Source organism: Aquarana catesbeiana, linkage group LG10, assembly GCF_042186555.1.
Source record: "Aquarana catesbeiana isolate 2022-GZ linkage group LG10, ASM4218655v1, whole genome shotgun sequence".
Classification (NCBI taxonomy): Eukaryota; Metazoa; Chordata; class Amphibia; order Anura; family Ranidae; genus Aquarana; species Aquarana catesbeiana.
In genome coordinates, this window is record NC_133333.1 from 145399110 (window position 1) to 145422088 (window position 22979).

At 44.9% G+C, this 22979-nt stretch overlaps 1 protein-coding gene across 1 annotated transcript in view; it reads left to right on the top strand.

Annotated features, from left to right (window-relative positions):
• Nucleotides 1-14710: 14710 nt before the first annotated feature.
• The window catches only part of EMP3 (epithelial membrane protein 3 (MAM blood group)), a 74487-nt gene continuing 66218 nt past the window's right edge, over nt 14711-22979 (top strand). The window contains exon 1 of the mRNA XM_073602751.1: nt 14711-14917. The gene's annotated coding sequence lies outside the window, so the exon portion shown is untranslated. The remainder of the gene's footprint in view (nt 14918-22979) is intronic.

A 22979-nucleotide genomic window follows, 5' to 3' on the forward strand; every position in this document is an offset into this window, starting at 1 on the left:
CAATCATTTATGATAATTATCATACCACTTTATCCAACCTTGCCAACGTAGAAAAAATGCGTCGTACTTTCCATGAATGGATGCTAGCATCTTTTCGTAAGTGTAATGCAAAGACAATGTAGTTATCGCCTCTTCTATGTCTGGAGGGTGCATCGATCTCCATTTTCTTAGTATTACTAGTTTGGCCGCTAGGAATAAGTGAACAGTAAATTGTCTATGTAGTGGTGGGATGTCTTCTATACCTATGTTTAGGATAGCTAAAGATGAAGGATTCCGTATAGTTAAATTCGTTATTTGATGTAGAATTGTGAGGATGTGAGACCAATATGTCTTCAGGTGTGTACATCCCCATAGGATGTGATAGATAGTGCCGGTTTGCCCACAATTTCTCCAACAGGTGGATGGTGTGGAGCAATTGAATTTAGCTAGACGATATGGTGTTAAATACCAACGCTGCATGATCTTATGTGAGAGTTCCCATATGTTGGTGCTATTGGTAGCCGAGTGGATATATTGTATTGCTTTGTGCCATTGTTGTGGGGAAAAGGTATCTTTAAGATCTCTTTCCCATGCTAGCATGGAATTTGTTTTGTTGAATATGTTTTTGTCATGGAGATAAGTGTAAAATAACGATATACCTCCTTTGCGAGGAACTTTGGCTGTGAGATATACGTGAATTTGCCAGAATAACTTATAATTGACGTTATGTTTTTTGAGGTAAGTAGCAATTCTAAAGTGTTGAAAACGTTCCGAAGAAGGCAGATTATAAGTCGTTTGTAGAGTGTCAAACGAACTGACTTTAGTATCGGAATGTAAGTCCGAAATCCAATGTATTCCCTTCGCTGTCCATCTATTCAAGGGTATGTCTGAGATCAATAAAGCCAATGTTGACAGAGGGATCGACAAGGATATAGTAGGAGAGGATCTGGATTTAGTTGTTATCAGTGTTTTCCATGAGTTTAGTGTTGCTAGAGTCGGGAGAGAGATGTCAGAGGGTTTAGACTGTAGGTGCATAGAAGCTAACAAGTAATCATAGATGCTTCCTCCTGGTATGTTAGTTTGTTCAATTGAACACCAAAGAGGCTGTTGGGGATGGGGGAACCACCCTCTTAGTTGTGCTAGGATTGCAGCTAGATGGTAGTCAGCAAAAATTGGGAGACCAACCCCTCCTGCTGTTTTTGTTTTACGGAGTTTGGTTAGAGCACTTCTGGCTTTTTTGCCATCCCATAAATATCTAGAAAGTATGGATTGTAAGGTATGAAAGTGTTGTCGTGGGACAGGGATGGGAACTGTGCGAAATATATATAGTATTTGTGGCAGAATTTGCATTTTGAAGGCAGCCAGCCTGCCTGACCATGACAATGTGTGTTTGCTTAGGGATTGGAGACCTATTTGCAATGTACGTATTAACGGAAGGTAATTAGCGTGAAATAATTGTGAGGGGTAGGATGTTAGTTTAATCCCCAAGTAAGTTATTTCTTGTGAGTCCCATACGTAAGGGTATTTGTTTTGCAAAATTGTTTTATCTGATGTTGCTACTCCAAGATCCAATATGTAAGATTTGGTTTCGTTCACCTTGTAATATGATACCTTACCATAGTCATGTAAAAGTTGAGAGACATGTTGTAGGGAAGACACCGGATTAGTTAACATGAGGATCACGTCGCCAGCAAAGAGACTTATGACGTGTTTATGGTTATTGAAAGTAAAACCTTGTATATTAGGGTTTTGTCTTATGCTGGCTGCAAGGGGCTCCATTAAGAGGTTGAAAATGAGAGGGGATAATGGACAGCCCTGGTGGGTGCCATTTGTGATCTTGAAAGGTTTAGATAGCATACCAGAGGTGTATACCCTAGCTGATGGTGAGGTATATAAAGATAGTATTGCAGACAATATGTGACCTGTAAAACCAAATTTTTCCAAAGTGGTTGAGAGATATGTCCAGTGCACTCTGTCGAACGCCTTCTCTGCATCCAAAGCAAGAAGCAGAGAAGGCGTCCCATGTTTCCTGGCTGTATGAATCACATCTATTAGTCTTCTGGTAGCATCAGATGTTTGCCTACCTTTGGTGAATCCAGATTGATCTGGGTTGATTATAGTGGGGAGGATGTCAATAAGCCTCAGTGCTATCATTTTGGCATAAAGCTTGAGATCAGTATTCAATAAGGATATCGGTCTGAAGTTTTGAGGGACATCCGGTGTCTTCCCTGGTTTAGGCAACGTGACTATTAATGCTTCTAGCATTTCAGGTGGAAAAGAAGACGAAGCAGCAGCAGCCTCAAATACCTTTAGAAGGTGCGGTCCTAAATAGTGTTTAAAAGTCTTATAATATTCCCCTGTCAAACCATCTGGTCCTGGAGATTTATTGATAGGAAGAGTGTCAATTACTGTCAGTAGTTCAGATAGCGAGAAAGGGGAATTCAAGGCTTGAATTTGAGAAGTGGAGAGTTTGGGTAGATTAACATTTTCTAAAAATTCATTTATAGTTTTTTGTGATGGCTGAACAATATGATTGTCATGATTAAGGTTGTATAGGGACCCGTAGTATTCGCTAAATGCATTAGCAGTGCCTTGGGGGTCAAATCCTTTTTGTTTGGAAGTAGGGCTAATGAGGAAAGGTATTTTAGTCTTGAAGCGTTGGCCTCGTAGTTTATGGGCCAGTGCTTTGCCAGCTTTGTTGCTGGTCGAATAGAAAAACATTTTTAGTCGTCGTTCCTTTTGTTCAAGGGAATGAAGTAATTCTAACCTGAGAGCGTGTCGCAGGTCTGTCAGCTTTTTGCTAACCTGGCTTGTAGGGTTTTTTTGTCTATAACTTCTAGGGCTTTGATATCTGCGTAAAGAGTATGAAGCCGCTGCTGCTTCTGTTTTTTAAGCTTTGTAGACAGTTGAATAAATATGCCTCTAATGTATGCCTTGTGGGCATTCCAAAGCACAAACGGATCATTTGTGGAAGAGGAATTGATCTGGAAGTAATCAGACAAATGGCTTTCTAGTGATTTCTTAGTGGTTGTGGATTGTATTACTTGAGGGCTTGCGCGCCATATGAATGCCCCATTGGTAGGATAATTGTCTCCTAGTGTTAAGAGGATAGAAACGTGATCTGACCAAGTAATATTATTTATTTTAATATCCATCACTTTTTGAAGCAACCATTTGTCCATTAGGACCAGATCGATCCTCGAATAAGTGCAATGCCTGTGAGAGTAAAATGTAAAGTCCCGTTCGTTAGCATGTTTACAGCGCCAGCTATCGAATAGATCATGCGATCTGAGGAAAAAATTCAGAGAAGGAGATTTTTTTGAGTAAGTCGAGGTAGAATCCATGCTGGGATCGGGAGTAATGTTAAAGTCTCCACAAAATATAAGGGAACCTTGTTGGATTTTTTTCAGTTTCTTCATCAACCTGTTCAGGAAATTAATTTGTTTGGTATTGGGAACATATACATTCACAAGAGTATAGCGGGTAGAATTTATATCACAGATAAGAATAAGGTATCTGCCTGCTATATCGGATATTTCGGAATGAAGGTGAAATGATATAGAGTCTTTGATAGCCACCATGACCCCTCTTTTTTTCGCATTCATATTGGAGAAAAAGTAGTGTTGAAAATTTCTGTGAGAGCATTTTTGTGGTGTTGCGTGATGGAAGTGTGTTTCTTGAACGCACAGAATATCGCATTGGGAAGAGTCAGCGTCTTTCCAAAGAGATGCTCTCTTGGCTGGGTGATTTAAACCATGGGCATTGATGGATAGTATTTTAACTGGCATCGTGTATATAGGAGGGTATGCTGTATGACGAAGTGGAGTAGTACTCACGCTTGATAGATGATTTCTTTACCAGGTTGGCTTTGCGTCTGAAGTGTCCTTCAGGATGGATAGGCGGGTCGCAGGGTTGGTATGATCCTTTCCATAAGAGCATACATGGGTACAGCTCTGTAGATGGTGGATGATCCATAAAAACTATGCAAAACATGCAACAAAAAACAAACGAAAAGGAGAAAAAAGAAAAGTTACAGGGTGATAGGAGAATCCGCAGGGGGATTCGTGATCCATAAGCACTGTTCAGTAGGTTGGAGGGGTATTGGAATATTTCCAAGTATGCCTTCGCCGGGGGATTGCGGGTATAAGAATTGAGTGGGTCACTTAGGAGCAATCCGGTATTGGAGCCGGTTTTTTATCACTCTTCTTTCGTTTCACCACCTGCCAGTCTGCCTGTATGTGTGAAGGAGGGTCGACTGGTATGGGAGACGGACAAGTCTCTGACAGTATGCCCCACTGTCTGAGGATGTGCAGGCCTTCCTCCATAGTGGAGACCGTAGTGGTCACACCGTTATGAGTGATTGAGAGCGCAGCTGGATACTTCCATCTGTGAAGTATGTGATGGTTGCGTAGCGCTTTAGTAATGGTAGCTAGATTGCGGCGTTTTTGAAGGGTATGTCTAGACAGATCAGGGAGTAACTGAAGAGTGGCATATTTAGGTGGGCGCTGATCAGGGTTGCGGAAGGAGGCCAATATGGCTTCTTTTGCTTTATAAAAGTGGAGCCTTAATAGAACATCCCTGGGTACATCATCTGGTAAAAAGGATGGTTTAGGTATTCTGTGCACCCTATCCACTGTGAGCTCCAACGCAGACATTGCAGGGAGCAGTGCCGTGAATAACTCTTGGACATATTGTGGTAGTTGTAGTGCAGGGACAGATTCAGGAATGCCTCTTACTTTTAGGTTATTCCTTCTGGATCTGTCCTCGAGGTCAGATAATTTGTCTTTGATCCAGGAGACTTCATCTGACTGGGTAGTATGAGCATCCACCATTGCATTGAAAGAGGATGCATGTGAATCTAGAGTAATCTCAATCTGATTTACCCTTTCACCTAGTGAATGCACTTCTGCCTGACATTTTTGCACTGTTTGCAGCATGTCCTGATGCAGAGATGATCTCAGTGACATTAGCATCTCCTTGTGGACAGTGTCTGAGACTGGCTGCCCAGATGTAGGAAATCCCTCTATGGGATCAGGGGCTGCTGAGGCCTGTGGCTGTGAGGTAGTGTGAGCGCTTACCTCCATGTCATGCAGCGGCCTAGTATCCTGAGGAGAGGATGTCCTCTGTCTAGATTTAGCAGGGCTTCTGGTAGTCGGTGTGGACGCCGCTGAGGACGATCCGCTGTGTGGATGTCCTGGACCAGGAGAATAGGCCGTGGATGCGGCCTGTTTCGATCCGCGCTTCGTCTGGGCGCCATTTTGGCTAGGCCGCGCTGAGGTGAAGAACCCCGGCAGCTTGCGGAGCTGTGGCGGCGGTTCTTTTCTTCTCCGCGGCATCACTGGAGGTGTATTGAGCTCCGGTGTGGCGGATGGAGGAGTATAATTCGTCCAGATGCTCCGATGGAGATGGATTTCCCCGGCGAGGTGGCGGAGCTCAGACGCTAAGCGGCCATCTATGGGCTCGGACGCCACGCCCCCAACAGTTACAGTTTTTGTAGCTGTTGACTTTAAATTTTTGAACTTTAGACTGGACAACAGCTTTAAACCCATTTCACACTGCCAGCGGGCCGCATTAGCAGTAAAGCACCACTAGTTTTAGTGGCACTTTACCATCATTTTAGCGGCGCTTTTTGACAGGGGAGGAGTGGTATATACACTGCTCCTAAACTGCTCCAAAAATGCTGCTTGCAGGACTTTTTCTAACTTTTTCCTGCAAGTGCACCGCTCCAGTGTGAAACTTTCACACTGGGGCTGCAGGGGAGGCATTTTTCTGCGCTTTACAGGTGCTATTTTTAACCCTTTAGAGCCTGAAAAATGCCCCAGTGTGAAAGAGGTCTAAAGGATTATCCTATCAGGATCCAGTGGGACAATCAGCCTCTTAATCAGCCTCCTTGCTCTACTAATACTAGATGGATGCTTTGTTGGTTTATCCCAAGGTCTTCAGGGACTAGGAGCCACCTCAGCAAACCTCTTCCCTGGATCCATATAATATCCCAAAAACAGGATCAGTACTTAGGCAGCAACTTATGGACAGATCCCTATACATATCCAAGAGATTCCACTAGGAGCTAATCTGGATATAGGCTACCTTGCCTAACAGTAAAGGTCTATGTATTTAAAAGAACATCCTTGTAGTTTAAGACATGACTAGGTCTTTTATCTAAGGCCCCCTTTTCACGCTGAGTGACAATATCCATTCACCTGAAGATAGTAGTGTATAACCCAATGGTAATGATCAAAAAGCCCTGTGTCCTGGGATGTACGATAAAGAAATAACAGTTAATACTCATTGGCTAGAAGAATTTATAGATAATGGCATGTGTCCATGTAACCCACGATCCAAGGAGTATGTAGGTCTTGCCAACACAGAAATGCACCATAAATCCTAAGCTGCAGGAGTTTAAAAATATCCTTTTGAGAGCAGCGGTTGATATCAGAAAATAATGAAACCAATGCCAATAAAAAGTGGAGCTGAATGCAGATGAAATCTTTCTGTTTTCCTGTGATAACACTATTAGCTTACATGCTTCAGTGAAATGCGCTTAACACTGTTTAAGAAATAAACAGACTTTTCTCTGCAATCATTATTGTTCTCTCCCATAAGTGGTAATTTTTTAAATTACTGACTTCTAATTAAAATGAATTTCAATCACTAAATGATACTTGTACTTTTGCTACAGTTATCCTTTAACTCACACAACCCCTCCAGAACCATCCCTCTTGCTCCAGCAATGAAAGTCTGAAAGAGATTAACCCTTCTCTATTCCAAAACGGAAACAAAAAAGCTTGGGCCAAAAAAATCACCAAACCTTTCTCGAAATGTAGAGTAATAAGAAAATATTTGGTAAGTAATATTAGGGTATGTATTTATCATTTTCAGAATTACATAATTAAAAAATCAACTGATTTCACTTAGACAACTAATAACAACTAATAATAAATGAACAGGGAACTTATTTGATTTAGGTGTTTACACCTGTAGCAGCAATAACTGACTATAGTTCGAAAAAACTGCAGCATCCCATGTGCTTACCGGTTTTTAATATGGCACATTTCCCCATGGCTAGTACTAAGAGCAATTGTAGAACATTTAATTTTTTTTTTAACATGTCAAAAAAGGGGCCCTGTCCAGGACTTAGAATAAGGACCAAGGTTTTTTTTAAACAACCGAAAGAAAACACCAAACTTTAATTCAGGTAAGGATCAGAAGTAGACTTATTATATGTTTCCATCATTTTTATTGCATTTTCAAACAATTTTGACAAATATTCAATCCAAATAAACAAAAATAGTGCATACAGTAGACTTTTATTCTCAAAAAAATTTGTGAGTATAGTTGTCAAGTTTCATGAGTTAGGCATGTAGGTGGGGTGCAGCGTGGTGTGGAGTCAATGATTCACACAGGCAATTGCAATAAACTTGTATTGAAGAAATGCAGTAACAGTTCACAACAAACCCAGGGGAAAGCCCCCCGCCAGGTACACTCACAGTTCAGTAGGAGTAGATTCCAGCCAGAATGACAGCATCTGTTCAGAGGCAGGGCCGATCCTGGCTGGGGTGCATGGGGTGCAGTGCACCCAGGCGCCACAGAGGTGGGGGCGCTGAAGCGCCAGAGTGCTCCCCTCCCTCCTTCTTCTCCTTTTGTCCGTAGGCGGCTCTCTCCGCCGGTCACCGCCACTGCCACCGCTGTGCCCATCCCCCCTCCCTCCTCCTGTTATAGGAGGAGAGCGAAACAGCCGGAGACCAGAGCGGCTGTCTCTGTGTGCAGAGAGAGACCAGCCGCGGCCGCGCAGTGATGTCACGGGGGGGCGGTCTGAGCCTGAGCCTGACGTGTTCCACTTCTCCTGTGTGTAACTCCTGCCTGCTGGCCAAGCCTGACACGCTCTGTTCTCCACCTGGGCGGCGTGGCTGCACACCGTCCTCTCCCCTCCAGCTGTCGCCTGGGTGTTTTTAATTAGCCTAATGGAGGGGGGGTCTGTACTAATGTAGGGGGGTGATTTGTCCTGGGGGATCTATACTAATGTAGGGGGGTGATTTGTCCTGGGGTGTCTGTAGTAATGTGGGTTGGGTGATTTGTCCTGGGGGGGGTCTGTACTAATGTGGGGGGGTGATTTGTCCTGGGGGTCTGTACTAATGTAGGGGGTGTGGTTTGCCCTGGGGGGTCTATACTAATGTAGGGGGGTGATTTGTCCGGGGGGGTCCAAACTAATGTAGGGGGGGTGATTTGCCCTGGGGGTCTGTACTAATGTAGAGGGGGTGGTTTGTCCTGGGGGGTCTATACTAATGTAGGGGGGTGATTTGTCCTGGGGGGTCTATACTAATTTGGGGGAGTGATTTGTCCTGGGGGGTCTGTACTAATGTAGGGGGGTGGTTTGTTCTGGGGGGGTCTATACTAATGTAGGGGGGTGATTTGTACTGGGGGTCTGTACTAATATAGGGGGGTGGTTTGTCCTGGGGGGTCTATACTAATGTAGGGGGGATGATTTGTCCTGGGGGGTTTAAACTAATGTAGGGGGGGAGGTAATTTGTCCTGGGGGGTCTGTACTAATGTAGGGGGGGTGATTTGTCCTGGGGGGTCTGTACTAATGTGGGGGGGTAGTTTGTCCTGGGGGGGTTATACTAATGTACAGGGGGTGATTTGTCCTGGGGGGGTCTGAACTAATGGAGGAGGGGTGATTTGTCCTGGGGGGTCTAAACTAATGGAGGGGGGTAGTTTGTTCTGGGGGGGTCTGTACTAATGGAGGGGGTGGTTTGTCCTGGGGGGGTCTGTACTAATGGAGGGGGGGTGGTTTGTCCTGGGGGGTCTGTACTAATAGAGGGGGGTGGTTTGTCCTGGGGGTCTGTACTAATGGAGGGGGTGTTTTGTCCTGGGGGGTCTGTACTAAGGAAGGGGGGGTGGTTTTCCCTGGGGGGTCTGTACTAATGGAGGGGGGTTGTTTGTCCTGGGGGTCTGTACAAATGTAGGGGGGTGGTTTGTCTGGGGGGGGTCTGTACTACTGGAAGGGGACAGGTGGTTTGTCGCAGGGGTCTGTACTAATGGAGGGGGGTGGTTTGTCCTGGGGGGTCTGTACTAATGAAGGGGGGGTGGTTTGTTCTGGGGGTCTGTACTAATGTAGGGGGGGTGGTTTGTTCTGGGGGGGTCTGTACTAATGGAGGGGGGTGGTTTGTCCTGAGGGGGGTTTGTACTAATGTAGGGGGGTAGTTTGTCCTGAGGGAGGTCTGTACTAATGTAGGGGGGTGGTTTGTCCGGGGGTCTGTACCAAATGAGGGGGTGGTTTGTCCTGGGGGAGTCTGTACTAATGGAGGGGGGTGGTTTGTCCTGGGGGGGTTTTACTAATGTAGAGGGGGTGGTTTGTCCTGGGGGGTTGTACTAATGGAGGGGTGGTTTGTCCTGGGGAGTCTGTACTAATGGAGGGGGTGGTTTTTCCTGGGGGGGTCTGTACTAATGGAGGGGGGTGGTTTGTCCTGAGGGGAGTCTGTACTAATGGAGGGGGTGGTTTGTTCTGGGGGGGTCTGTACTAATGGAGGGGGGTGGTTTGTTCTGGGGGTCTGTACTAATGGAGGGGGGGTGGTTTGTTCTGGGGGATTCTGTACTAATGAAGGGGGTGGTTCTGTACTAATGCAGGTGGTGGTTTGTCCTGGGGGGGTCTATACTAATGTAGGGGGGTGATTTGTCCTGGGGGTCTATACTAATGTGGGGGGGGTGATTGGTCCTGGGGGTCTGTACTAATGTAGGGGGGTGGTTTGTTCTGGAGGGTCTATACTAATGTAGGGGGGGGTGATTTGTACTGGGGGGCTGTACTAATGTAGGGGGGTGGTTTGTCCTGGGGGGTCTATACTAATGTAGGGGGGATGATTTGTCCTGGGGGGTCTAAACTAATGTAGGGGGAGGTGATTTGTCCTGGGGGTCTGTACTAATGTAGGGGGGTGGTTTGTCTGGGGGGGTCTGGTCTGTACTAATGGAAGGGGACAGGTGGTTTTTCGCAGGGGTCTGTACTAATGGAGGGGGGCGGTTTGTCCTGGGGGGGTCTGTACTAATGAAGGGGGTGATTTGTCCTGGGGGGGGTCTAAACTAATGGAGGGGGGTGGTTTGTCCTGAGGGGAGTCTGTACTAATGGAGGAGTGGTTTGTTCTGGGGGGGTCTGTACTAATGGAGATGGGTGGTTTGTTCTGGGGGTCTGTACTAATGGAGGGGGGGTGGTTTGTTCTGGGGGGTTCTGTACTAATGGAGGGGGGTGGTTCTGTACTAATGGAGGGGGTGGTTTGTCCTGAGGGGGGTCTGTACTAATGGAGGGGGGGTGGTTTGTCCTGAGGGGGGTCTATTCTGATAAAGGGGGGTGTTGTCCTGGGGGTCTATACTGAGGGAGGGGTTTATACTTAGTGGGGGGTCTGCACTGACGGAGGGGGGTCTATACTTAGTGGAGGGGGGTCTGTACTGAGGGGCGACTATAGTTGGTGGAGGGGGTGATACCATGTTTTACTGCACCGGGTGACACCAACCCTAGTGATGCCACTGCAGCTGCGGGCTCTTGTTTCCCCTCTCCCTCTCCTCCTCGTGCGCGCTGCTGTGCTAGTGAGCGGCGCACTATGTTTCTTCCCCCGACCTTCTTATCGGCCAGAAGAGGATTGTGGGACATGTAGTCCCAAGGACTGGCAGCCCCACTGTAACACAGAAACTGCAGCCCACACAGCATGCTTAGCTGAATGGGAGAGAGAGAGCCAGGAGCCCGGGAAATCTTTCAGGGAAGTACACCCAGGACTCCAGAGGGAGAGGACAGTGCTGAGGGAACATCATCAGAGACAGAGAACCCCGCTGCCCTGCGCCTAATGAGGGAAAGCCACACAGCCTAGCGCCACCCCTGGTGGAGAAAGGAATGGAGTCATTGCCAGAATACAGATCTGGGCTCTACCCAGTGGAGTCACCATGGGCAATTCAGAGTGAGCTGACTCCTGATCAGAGGAACCGTTGTTGCTGTATCGCTGGGTCAGGTGAGAGGGCCGATAGGCCATTATTTACTAACATCCATAGGAACTGCAGATTCTGACCATCTCTTGTAACATGTCTGCAGTCTCTGACCATCTCTTGTAACATGTCTTCAGTCTCTGACCAACTCTTGTAACATGTCTGCAGTCTGTGACCATCTCCTGTACCATGTCTGCAGTCTCTGACCATCTCCTGTACTATGTCTGCAGTCTCTGATCATCTCCTGTACTATGTCTGCAGTCTCTGATCATCTCCTGTATTATGTCTGCAGTCTCTGACCATCTCCTGTACTATGTCTGCAGTCTCTGATCATCTCCTGTACTATGTCTGCAATCTCTGACCATCTCCTGTATTATATCTCCAGTCTCTGACCATCTCCTGTACTATGTCTGGGGGCTCTTTCTAACAGATTCTCTAACAGAAGCCCTCTCTGTGTGCATCAGAGAGACTCCCCTCCAGATCCCATTTGTGTACGTTCTTCCTGTATTTTCTTTATTGTTAAAAGATCATGGGAGGATCCCAGGGTAACAGAGACTTCTTAGGGGAACATCTCTGTGTTTGAGTCATTGCCATACAAACATTTGTAAAGGGGAGGAGTTGGTAAGATGACCACGCCCACGTGGGGGAGCCAGAAATATTTCTGCACCCAGGCGTCTGTGACCCTAGGATCGGCCATGTTCAGAGGGGACTGAATGCGGCCTGGCCGCCTGGTCCCCAATCAGGAGATTGTCTAGAAGAGATGAGGCCCTACTCTTTCACTCCTCATGAGGAACCTTTCCCTAGCATTAACACTGTCCCTCAAAGACAGGGTACCTGTCCCTACTCTGTCTGCCAAAAGCGAGCCAAAACCAGGGAGCCAGGGTCTTAGAAAGGCTCTACCTGACCCAAGATGGCCACTTGAGTCATGTGTGGCACCAACATCCAATAAGATAGTTTCCCCAGTGGCCCAGGAAACCATAGATGAACCCTGTTCCTTCTGACGTCCCCTCCAGCAACAGGGCTGCTGCGGAGGAGTTTAATTAACCACTTCAATGCAGGGCACTTTCGATCCTTCCTGCCCAGGCCAATTTTCAGCTTTCAGTGCTGTCACTTTATAAATGACGATTGCGTGGCCATGCTACACTGTACCCAAACAAAATAAGTTTTCTCCTTTACTGATGGGCACTGATAAGTTGCACTGATGGGCACTGATAAGGCGTCACTGATGAGGTGTTACCATAGAGATGGCACTGATGAGTTGGCACTGATGGGCACTAACGATGGGCACTGATAGGCGGCACTGATGGGCACTGATAGGCAGCACTGATAGGTGGCACTGATATGCGGCACTGATGGGTATTGATAGGCGGCACTGATGGGCACTCATAGGTGGCACTAGTGGGCACTGATGGGCAGATAGGTGAAACTGATGGGCACTGAAAGGTTCTACTGATGGGTACTTATGGGTGGCACTGATAGACAGCACTGATGGGCACTGATAGGCGGCACTGATGGGCACTGAAAGGTGGCACTGAAGGCCATTGATAGGCACTGATGGCTGGCACTGATAGATTTCACTGAAAAGGCATCACTGGTGGTACTGGCACTGGATGGCATTTTTCATTGGCACTGATTGGCAGCTGCCTAGGCTCTTATTGGCATTTCCCTGGTGGTCTAGGGTGGCATACCTGGTGGTCCAGTGTGGTGACCATCCCTGGTGGTCCTGGTGGCATCCTGCTGGACCTGGGCGGGCATCCGAGGGGGGCCGCGCTGATCAACAATAAGCACAGACCCGCCCCCCTCCATCAGGAGAGATGCCGATCAGCTCTCCTTTATGCGAGTGAAGAGAAGCCGATCAACGGCTTTTCCTGTTTACATTGTGATCAGCCATGATTGGACATGGCTGATCACGTGGTAAAGAGTCTCCGTCAGAGACTCTTTACCTAGATCGAGAGTTGCGGTGTCTCAGACTGACACGCCGCTACAACGAACGCCGCGATGCGCACCCCCAGGGGCGCGCAGTGACTTAATATCCTGAGAACGTCATATGACGTCCGGTCAGGATATCGCAATCACTTTGCCGCTGTCATTTTGCTATATGGCGGGCAGCAAGTGGTTAAAACCATTTAAACCAGGGGTTCTTACCTGTGGTCCATGGACCCCTAAGCAGTCCTTGGATGGGTTTCAGGGGATCTGTGAGGGTCACATAAAAAAATAACATTTACATTTGGACATGGTACAGGAGATGGTTAGCGGATGTGGGTATGATACAGGGGATGGTTGGAGGATGCGGACATGGTACAGGAGATGGTTAGAGGATGCGGGTATGATAAAGGAGGTGGTCAGAGGATGTGGACATGGTACAGGAGATGGTTAGAGGATGCTGACATGATACAAGAGGCGGTCAGAGGATGTGGACATGGTATAGGAGATGGTTAGAGGATGCGGACATAATACAAGAGGTGGTTAGAGGATGCGGACATGATACAGGAGATGGTTAGAGGAAGCAGACATGGTACAGGAAATAGTTAGAGGATGCAGACATGATACAGGAGGTGGTCAGAGAATGCAGACATGGTACAGGAGGTGGTTAGAGGATGCCAACGGGATACAGGAGTTGGTTAGAGGATGCGAACATGGTACAGGAGATGGATAGAGGATGCGGACATGATACAGGAGGTAGTCAGAGGATGCGGACATGGTACAGGAGGTGGTTAGAGGATGAGGACATGATACAGGAGATGGTTAAAGGATGAGGAGATGGTACAGGAGGTGGTTAGAGGATGCAGACATGATAAATGAGGTGGTCTGAGGATGCAGAGATGGTACAAGAGGTGGTTAGAGGAAGCGGACATGGTACAGAAGGTGGTATGAGGATGTGGACAGGATACAGGAGGTGATCAGAGACTGCAGACATGGTACAGGAGGTGGTTAGAGGATGTGGACAGGATACAGGAGGTGATCAGAGACTGCAGACATGGTACAGGAGGTGGTTAGAGGATGTTGACATGGTACAGGTGACAGTTAGAGGATGCGGACATGGTACAGGAGATGTTTAGAGGATGCAGAAATGGTACAGGAGGTGGTTAAAGGATCTCACTTCCTGTTTGACTGTGGGACAGGAAGTGAAGGGAAATATCCATAATGGGACACAGATGGTGAAAAAAAAAATCTGACAGCGGTTATAACCCTTTTTTGCTCTATCCAAAGTGAAAAAGAAATGTTGTCTATGGTTTTACTTTAACAACAAAAAGACTGGATGGTATTTTTGGATATCTGCAGTTTTTGGATTGAGCTAACAGAGGTCAGATTACCTGTATATTTCATTTAGTCAGTTTGGGAAAAGAAATCATTTAACTCAAAGCACGTAACATGTTGGGTCTCTCACTTTCGGTTTAATAGAAATAAAATAAATTACTTCACCTCTAGCATCCTCAATATTTACTTTCATTGCTGTATAACATAATTATTAAAAGTGTATAAAATTATCGAATAAAAAAGTTGCAAATATTTGCGATTAGGCTTGTGTAACAAATATAACCTAGTATGTCTAAGGTAGGCATACACAAATTACAAAACCAAAAGGTTTAATGCTTAGAATGATATGCTGTCTTAACTGCATGCACTTTTTAAGTTAAATGAAAACATCTGTCTGCAAAGACAGTTGCAGAAAGTGAGTCCTGGAGAACTGCCCAGTTCTAGAAAGGGGAAGGGTGGTGGTGTTAGAAGGGGGGGGGGAGATGTGATTAATATGCTCAGCAAAGTTCTCTTTGACGTGTGGTTGAGAAGGGTGTGGGGAGGGTATAGGTCTCCTCAAGTTTTGCAGAAGGGAGGAGTGCCTTAGTGCAAACAACTTTGTGTAAACTCGCTCTCAGGCATCACTTGTAAGTGAACAGAGGTCTACAGACACAGGCGGCGAGTGCAAGAAAAGCATCTCTTTCAAGAGGACTATTTATTCACTTTTTACTTAGAAAAGGTGAGTTATTTTATTCTTACTGTGTTTTTACTAGTGTGAACTACACATAGCCAGATATGTATTTACAGGAAAACTACAGATGCAAGTAAACCTTGGCAAGCTATTTCGTGCTACAGAAACATATACCTACGATGGAGAAGAGAATATAAATTTATTTTATTATACTGGTATTATTTGTAAAACAGCTATAGACTACATATAGGTTAAATCATAAACATTACACATTGGGGTAGAGAATGTTAGCTGTGTTTACTCTGAATAACTAATCATGAGAAGATTAAATAAATAAATAGGAATTTGCTTTTTACACAATTGCATAATTAAAGTGAGTCTTCACTAATTTTATGCAGTAAAAATTCCCAACCCCACCCCTATAGTAAACTGAGTGAAGATTCTCAAATCCTATATTAAACTGAGTGAATATTCTGAGCTCCTATAGTAAACTGAGGGGAGATGCTTAACTCCTTTAGTAAACTGAGTAAAGAGTCTAAACTCCCTTAGTAAATTGAATGAAGATTCTGAACTCCTATAGTAAATTGAGTGAAGATTCTTAAATCATTTAGTAAACTGAGTGAATATTCTCAACTCATTTAGTAAACTGAAGGAGGATTCTTAACTCCTTTAGTAAGACAGCCTCATTGGATGGACCACTACTGGAAAATTCAAGTACATTTACAACTAAGTATTTTGAAGATTGCATGATGACTACATATTCACACATTCCTGAAGGCACGGCGCACTGTTAGTCTGCATGCACCCACAATGCATACTGCATTGAGGACCACATGAATTGTGTATTTATCATGCAGTCCCCATGTAAAGAACAGAGATTACACAGAATAAAGGATTGTAGATTATATCTAAATTGAATACTAGTGTATCTTGATCTTGTCCCTCGACTTTTCCTATTTTAATGAGAAATGAGTGAGCTTTTTAAAATCAAACACATTCTGATTTGCAAATGGGAAAACTCAGGATCAAATGGTGATCTAGGATCTGGTTTGCTCTCCCTTGGTTTATAGTTTCTTCCTCGAAGAGTAAAAAGAGACAGATGTTGGACATAGTCTAGGATGAGGGGCCCCGGTATGTAGGGGGATGCATGAAATAGACTTTACCAGTAACAGATTTCACCCTGCATGTGGCTCACATTTTAGATGAAAAAAATACTCTCCTTCCTTAACAGTCCTGATCGTTGTGTTCCATACGCAGCTGTGGAAGTGTCTTTGTCTAAAAATAACGGTTAGACTGAAATATCTGCTCCGTAGAAGTTAGCTGGATTTTCCATGTAACAGTAAAAGATCAGTTATTGGCCATGTAGGGGTTTCGCAAATTTGTGATTTGTGGACTGTGGTGTATAATTCAGTAGAAGTGATTGCTGGGTATATGGCACTATGGGTACAGGCACATTTGATTGGTGTTACTTTATGGTGAGATAACATTTGCTATTGAAAACAGAAGATATGGTTCCTTTTTTCTTAGTATGATGTATAATGCATTTATTTACTGCTTACCTCCAGTAACCAAAGTGACACTGTGTGTACAATAATTAGAATATTATCTCCATGGTAACATGGTAACAAACACATCTTACTTATGGAAAAAGAAGAATCTAGTGATCATGCAAAGGAGTAAATTGTGGGTGGACTATCGGTTTAAGCACTGCCCACTCACAAAATTCTCTTGCCTCTTTTTAAAGTTCAGTAAAATCCTGTGCGTCAGATCAAAAATGTAATTTTTGAATTCCAAATGTGTTTATGGTGCAAGAGAGGCTGAAAAAAGTAAATACAAATTGGACTAGTTTTGCTCCTGGGTATCGCCAGACTTTTTTGAGTTACTGTGCACTGTCACCTCCTGGCACTGGCCATTTACTGCGTGCTTCTCTGTGACATCACTAGCATTGAGCCTTGGGGGCATGTGGCCCTCATATCTTACTGGGTGTCTTGGGTCTTGATGCTACAATTAGTTACCCTACTCATGTCTCAGGGCACCTAATCACCAGCTTTTCTGAATATCAGCACAAACTGTACTGACAAGCCGCACACTTCATACCATCATGTGACCAGGCATGTACCAATGAGCAGGCTGCATGAACAGGGGAGATACCAGCTCCAGGACAGGGCACTGCTGGGATGCTTGAAGGGCCTGGTGGGGCATAGACGCAGGGCCAGTCACCCATAAGTGTGCCACTCCTCCTCACACTTTGCTGTTCTATCTGCTATCAAAAGGTAAAGTACATGCACAGGGGTATGTGGGCATGGTGGGGTTGTAAAAAGGCTGCAGATGCAGAAGCAGGGGTACAGTAATGACTGCAGAGGGGCACATTGGTGGCAGAGGTGTGCTTGGGAGAGAGTAGTGGTAGACGTGTATGAAGAAAATGCAGTGTTGAAAGAGGGTGCAGGAGTTGCTGTATGTTAATTACTCCTGACCATTGCACTTTGTATACTGGAAGTGTAACAGTTAGGAGTGAGCAACGTGCAGCATAGCATACAGAGTTCAGCAGTTAGAATTATGTAACTGTTGAGGGAGAGGTCTAGTTTTGCTGGTTGCCAGGGGGGCTATTGATACTGGCTGCTGGGAGATCTGTTGTAGCTGCAGGGGGTCTTTTTGCTGAGGTGATACTTTGCTGCAAGGGGGGTTTATTGTTGTGTGTGTGTGGGGGGGGGTCTATTGTTGCTGGGGGGGTCTACTTACTGTTGCTAGGGGGGTCTATTGTTACTGGCTGCAGGGGATCTAGTTTACTGATTTTCTTGTTCCATACAAATTATTTAGCACCACAAAATCATACTTATCTCTGTATACTCTAAAAGGAACGGTACTGGGAGGTAGTTAGGGGTGGAACCAAGTAACAGTGCTCGGAGGTGGGTAGGGGGCGGCGACAACGAGTAACTCAGAAGGGGGGGGGGGTTCCTGCACCCACTCTCTGAGAAAAAAAGCCCTGAGTAATTCTAAACAGTAATGTGTTCAAAATGACACACCAAGCTGCTGCTGACACCTCATATGTGCTCCCAAATCAACATTAAATAGCAATACAATATAGTGTCGCACTGCTTAAATTCAACAACAAAACAGTGCTAATAAAAACAACATTTCATCAATGACAAAACAAGGAAATATGTCATAAACAATATAATATAATGTACATCCATGACTTCAAAGTCCTTTTAAAGTAAAGATATTTCAGGCTTTGCGACACCACAACTCCAGTGCTCCACAGCAAACATGAAAAACAAATCGTGTTCCACCTTCGTGTCAATTATGCCCTGACCTCAAAGATTGGGCCCATATACCAATATAGGTCAAAGTGGCACTTATATTTTCTGAAGTGGAGGATGACAATATCTCATTTGTAGAAGAGACCTCAAACCCATCTGTCACCCTCCGGAAAAGGGGTTATGCACATTTAATCTGCATTTCTATATGGGCCCGAGCTTTGTTTAAGTACTGTTAGTGAGTTGTTCACATATCAGTTTCTAAACATATCATAGGTGAAGCCATTTTGTCCACAGCTGCTGACAAAGAAGTAGAATGTAAAAAGTTTTATTTACTGGTTATGCAAGTAATGGATGAGCAGACTGAGGATCTATAAAAGAGGGGTTCCCACCCCATGGCTCCGGCAGGCCTTGTGCAAGGGAACTGTGTCAAAAATAAGCATCTGGCTCGGATAGCTCATGCGAACCCTAGGTGCAGCAATAGACGCTTCGGGAATTGTGGCCAGTGAGGGGATGTACTCCATATTTGTTAGTCGTGCCAACGGCTGATTGCTTTTTGATCCAAGGTCTTTGTTCTGTTACATACCCTGTTCCTCCTCACGATCCACAAGAATGCCAAGTTGGCTCTATTACATTGCCCTATTCCAGGTCTTTTTGCCTATCAACAGAAATTGACCTATTTGTTTTTTTGTCTGCTAAGTGGACCATTGCCCAGGTCTGGAAGAAACCACCTTGATGATCAATGAAGAGATGTTTACCATTTTAGGGGACTCCCACTTTAAGTTTCTCAAAATCTGTGAACCCTGGATTAACTTTTCCTTTTCCTTTACACCCAGCCAATTTAGGCTGTCTATAGCTTATAGCCTGAGACAGCACTGAGTCTATGATACTTGCTCCCCTCCCATCCCTTTTATCTATTCCTTTTTTCCTCCTTACTTGCATTCTCTTTAGTTTCTCTACACTTTTCTGGTTGTAATTGCTATCAGGAAGCCTGCCTTTATGGAACTCGATGGTTTAAACATACTCGGTGAATGATCCAGACTCCCAAGCGGTTAACTGTACTTAACCATGTTTATGTTATTTGATACTTGATATTCTGTGTAATTTTTTCAGTCACCTTGTGTTGGCAAACTTGGGAGCACGCCTGTTCAGTGTACTAAGACCAAGGAGGTAGCCTTCCATGAAGCTAGTATGCCCTGTGTTAAAGCAGAACTAAACCCTCCTATTCTTTTTAGCCAAGGAAGCTGCCATCTTAGTTACTGTTTGATCTACAACTGGCATGGTGCTGCACATTTGATCAGTTATGATACCAGCCATTTGATGGTTTGACAGTTTGGTTGAGAGCACAAACAAGTGTGACAGTTAGCATTCCTGCCATGCCAGAATATAACTGTTTTTAAAATAATTAAATTGGTAGGTATAGTTCCGCTTTAAGAAACTGAACTATGAAGCAGTTAAGAGGGGTTTTGTCTAAGGAGATACTGCTTTATTACTGTTTTGACCACCAATTGACCAAAGAGAACTGCCAAAGCGGACCACAAACTCTGGCAAATCACGGGTGTCAGTTATGGCCACCAACAGCTTGTTGTCTGGGGAACATAGATGGCTCTGGAAAAATATCCCAAGCTTTGAACATCTGATAGAGCACTGTTCAATCCATCATCTGAAAATGGAAAGAGTATGGCACAACTGAAAACCTACCTAGACATCGCTGTCCACCTAAACTGACAGGCTGGGCAAGGAGAGCATTAATTAGAGAAGCAGCCAAGAGGCCCATGGTAACTCTGGAGGAGCTGCAGAGATCCACAGCTCATATGGGAGAATCTGTCCACAGGACAACTATTAGTCGTGCACTCCACAGATCTGGCCTTTATGGATGAGTGGCAAGAAGAAAGCCATTGTTGAAAGAAAGCCATAAGAAGTACAGTTTGCAGTTTGTGAGAAGCCATGTAGGGGCACAGCAAACATGTGGCAGAAGGTGCTCTGGTAAGATGAGACCAAAATTGAACTTTTTGGTCTAAAAGTAAAAAAGTTATGTGTGGCGGAAAACTAAAACTGCACATCACCCTGAACACACCATCTCCACTGTGAAACATGGTGGCGGCAACATCATATTGTGGGGATGGTTTTCGTCAGCAGGGACAGGGAAGCTGGTCTGAGATGATGGGAAGATAGATGGAGCCAAATACAGGGCAATCTTAGACTAAAACCTGTTAGAGTCTGCAAAAGACATGAGACTGGGGCGGAGGTTCACCTTTCAGCAGGACGATGACCCTAAACATACAGCCAGAGCTACAATGGAATGGTTTAGATCAAAGCATATTTATGTGTTAGAATGGCCAGGTCAAAGTCCAGACCTAGATCCAATTGAGAATCTGTTGCAAGACTTGAAAATTGCTGTTCACAGACGCTCTCCATCCAATCTGACAGAGCTTGAGCTATTTTGCAAGGAAGGATGGAGAATTTCACTCTCTAGATGTGCAAAGCTGGTAGAGACATCCCCAAAAAGACTTGCAACTGTAATTGCAGTGAAAGGTTGTTCTACAAAGTATTGACTCGGGGGGCTGAATACAAATGCATGCCACATTTTTTAGATATTTATATGTAAAAAATGTTGAAAACCATTTATCATTTTCCTTCCACTTCACAATTATGTGCCACTTCGTGTTGGTCTATCATATAAAATCCCAGTAAAATACATTTAAGTTTTTGGTTGTAACATGACAAAATGTGGAAAATGTCAACGGGTATGAATACTTTTTCAAGGCACTGTATTTATTTTCAATATGAGACTCAGCATGCAAAAAAAACATTCTATCATTTGTCCAATATTCTCATTGTGTGTATTATGTATTAGGGTGGAAAATGTAATAAATGTATGAATAATATTAAATGAAATATTTATGAAATTATTTATTAGCTTTTTTTCTTTAAAAGTCACTTTCTTTATCTCTTTCTTACACCACCTACATTGAGTGGCTTGGCTTTGCCATTCATTTACTGAATTAAGAGACAAGAAATCAAGAAAGCTTACAATAATGCACTAAGCCAAAAAAATGCATACTCAGACTTTCCACTTCTTTTTCTTCTCTCTATGGCTAACACATTTTACTAAAGCGTGAGTGTGTAAGATCTGGTGCAGCTCTGCATAAAAACCAATCAGTTTCCAGGTTTTATTGTCAAAGCTTACTTGAACAAGCTGAAGTTAGAAGCTGATTGGCTGCCATGCACAGCTGCACCAGATTCTGAGTGCTCCAGTTTTAGTAAATCTTCCCCTGTGTGCCCTACTTCTAGCCAACCAGCAGACATTTCCTAACAACGTTGGTGGCTATCGGATAGTAGAGGTTAATAGCCGACAGTCTGATTTCTGTCCAAAACCAATTCATTAGCAGTTAATGAAGTATGAACTGTTAGGTCTACTGGCCCATTAACAAACCAGCACCCTTTACCCATCTCCAAATTGAAGTCTTTGAGAGGAAGCCCAGCCTTTACCCAAATTTACAAAATCTCCCTCTATGCATGTCTCAGCATTAAATTTACTTTTACCTTGTTCCTGTAATAAGAAACTGAATTTATTTCATTTCTGTAAAGTCATCACTAGCAGCATCCTTCAACCATCTATAAATTCAAGTCCTTGAGGGGGAGCCCAGCCATTATGTACATTTACTGTAAAACCCTATGTTATCAATGTCTCAGCATTCATTTTTCCTTTACCTTGTTCCTGTAGTGAGAAACAGCTTTTATTTCATTTCTGTGACATCATTACTCAGTTTGTAAAATTCCTGCGGAGGCAGCTGCTAGGAGCTCAGTTCCCAATAGTATAGTCACGCCTCCAGAACTACATCTCCCAAGAACACTTTCCCCACACACAGAATGTGTGCAGGTGTTCCGTCAGAATTGGCGACCCGTCAGATTAGGTAACGGAAGTGACATTCCATCGCAGCCATCTTGGTACACCCCGCATTCGTCCGCAGTAAGGCTACAGTCAGAAGGCTTCAAGCAGACATCTTTTTAAACCCACCGAAGTCTTGCATTTCACACTTACTGTATTTATTAGCGTATAACGCTCACTTTTTCACCATGAAAATCGGGTGCAAATAGCGTGTGCGTGTTATATGCCAATACTTCAATTTTAGCTGCCTTGGAGGGGACAGGGAGGGGGGCGGGACGAGTGCCGTCAGATTACATACAGTGAGTAAACATACTGTTTACTTGGCGGCCTCTGTAATAGGAAGTCCCATCTCCTGGGCCGCCATTGGACCACTGTTCTGTCTATCATAGGAGATTCTCACTGTATGTAATCTGTCGGCGTGCATCCCGCCCCCCTCCCTGTCCCCTCTAGGCTGCAGATGGGCATCAATCAGGCTGCACTGATGGCAATGGTGAGGCTGCTGCATTGATGGCAATGGTGAGGCTGTTGCATTGATGGCAATGGTGAGGCTGCTGCATTGATGGCAATGGTGAGGCTGTTGCATTGATGGCAATGGTGAGGCTGCTGCATTAATGGCAATGGTGAGGCTGCTGCATTAATGGCAATGGTGAGGCTGCTGCATTGATGGCAATGGTGAGGCTGCTGCATTGATGGCAATAGTGAGGCTGCTGCATTGATGGCTATGGCAAGGCTGCTGCATTGATGGCAATGGCAAGGCTGCTGCATTGATGGCAATGGTGAGGCTGCTGCATTGATGGCATTGGTGAGGCTGCTGCATTGATGGCATTGGTGAGGCTGCATTGATGTGGACTGATAAGGCTGGTTGTGAGGCTGCAAATGGGCATTGTTCAGGCTGCGTTGATGGCAATGGTGAGGCTGCAGATGGGCACGGACCCTTATTTTGCTTCAAAGTTCCTTATTT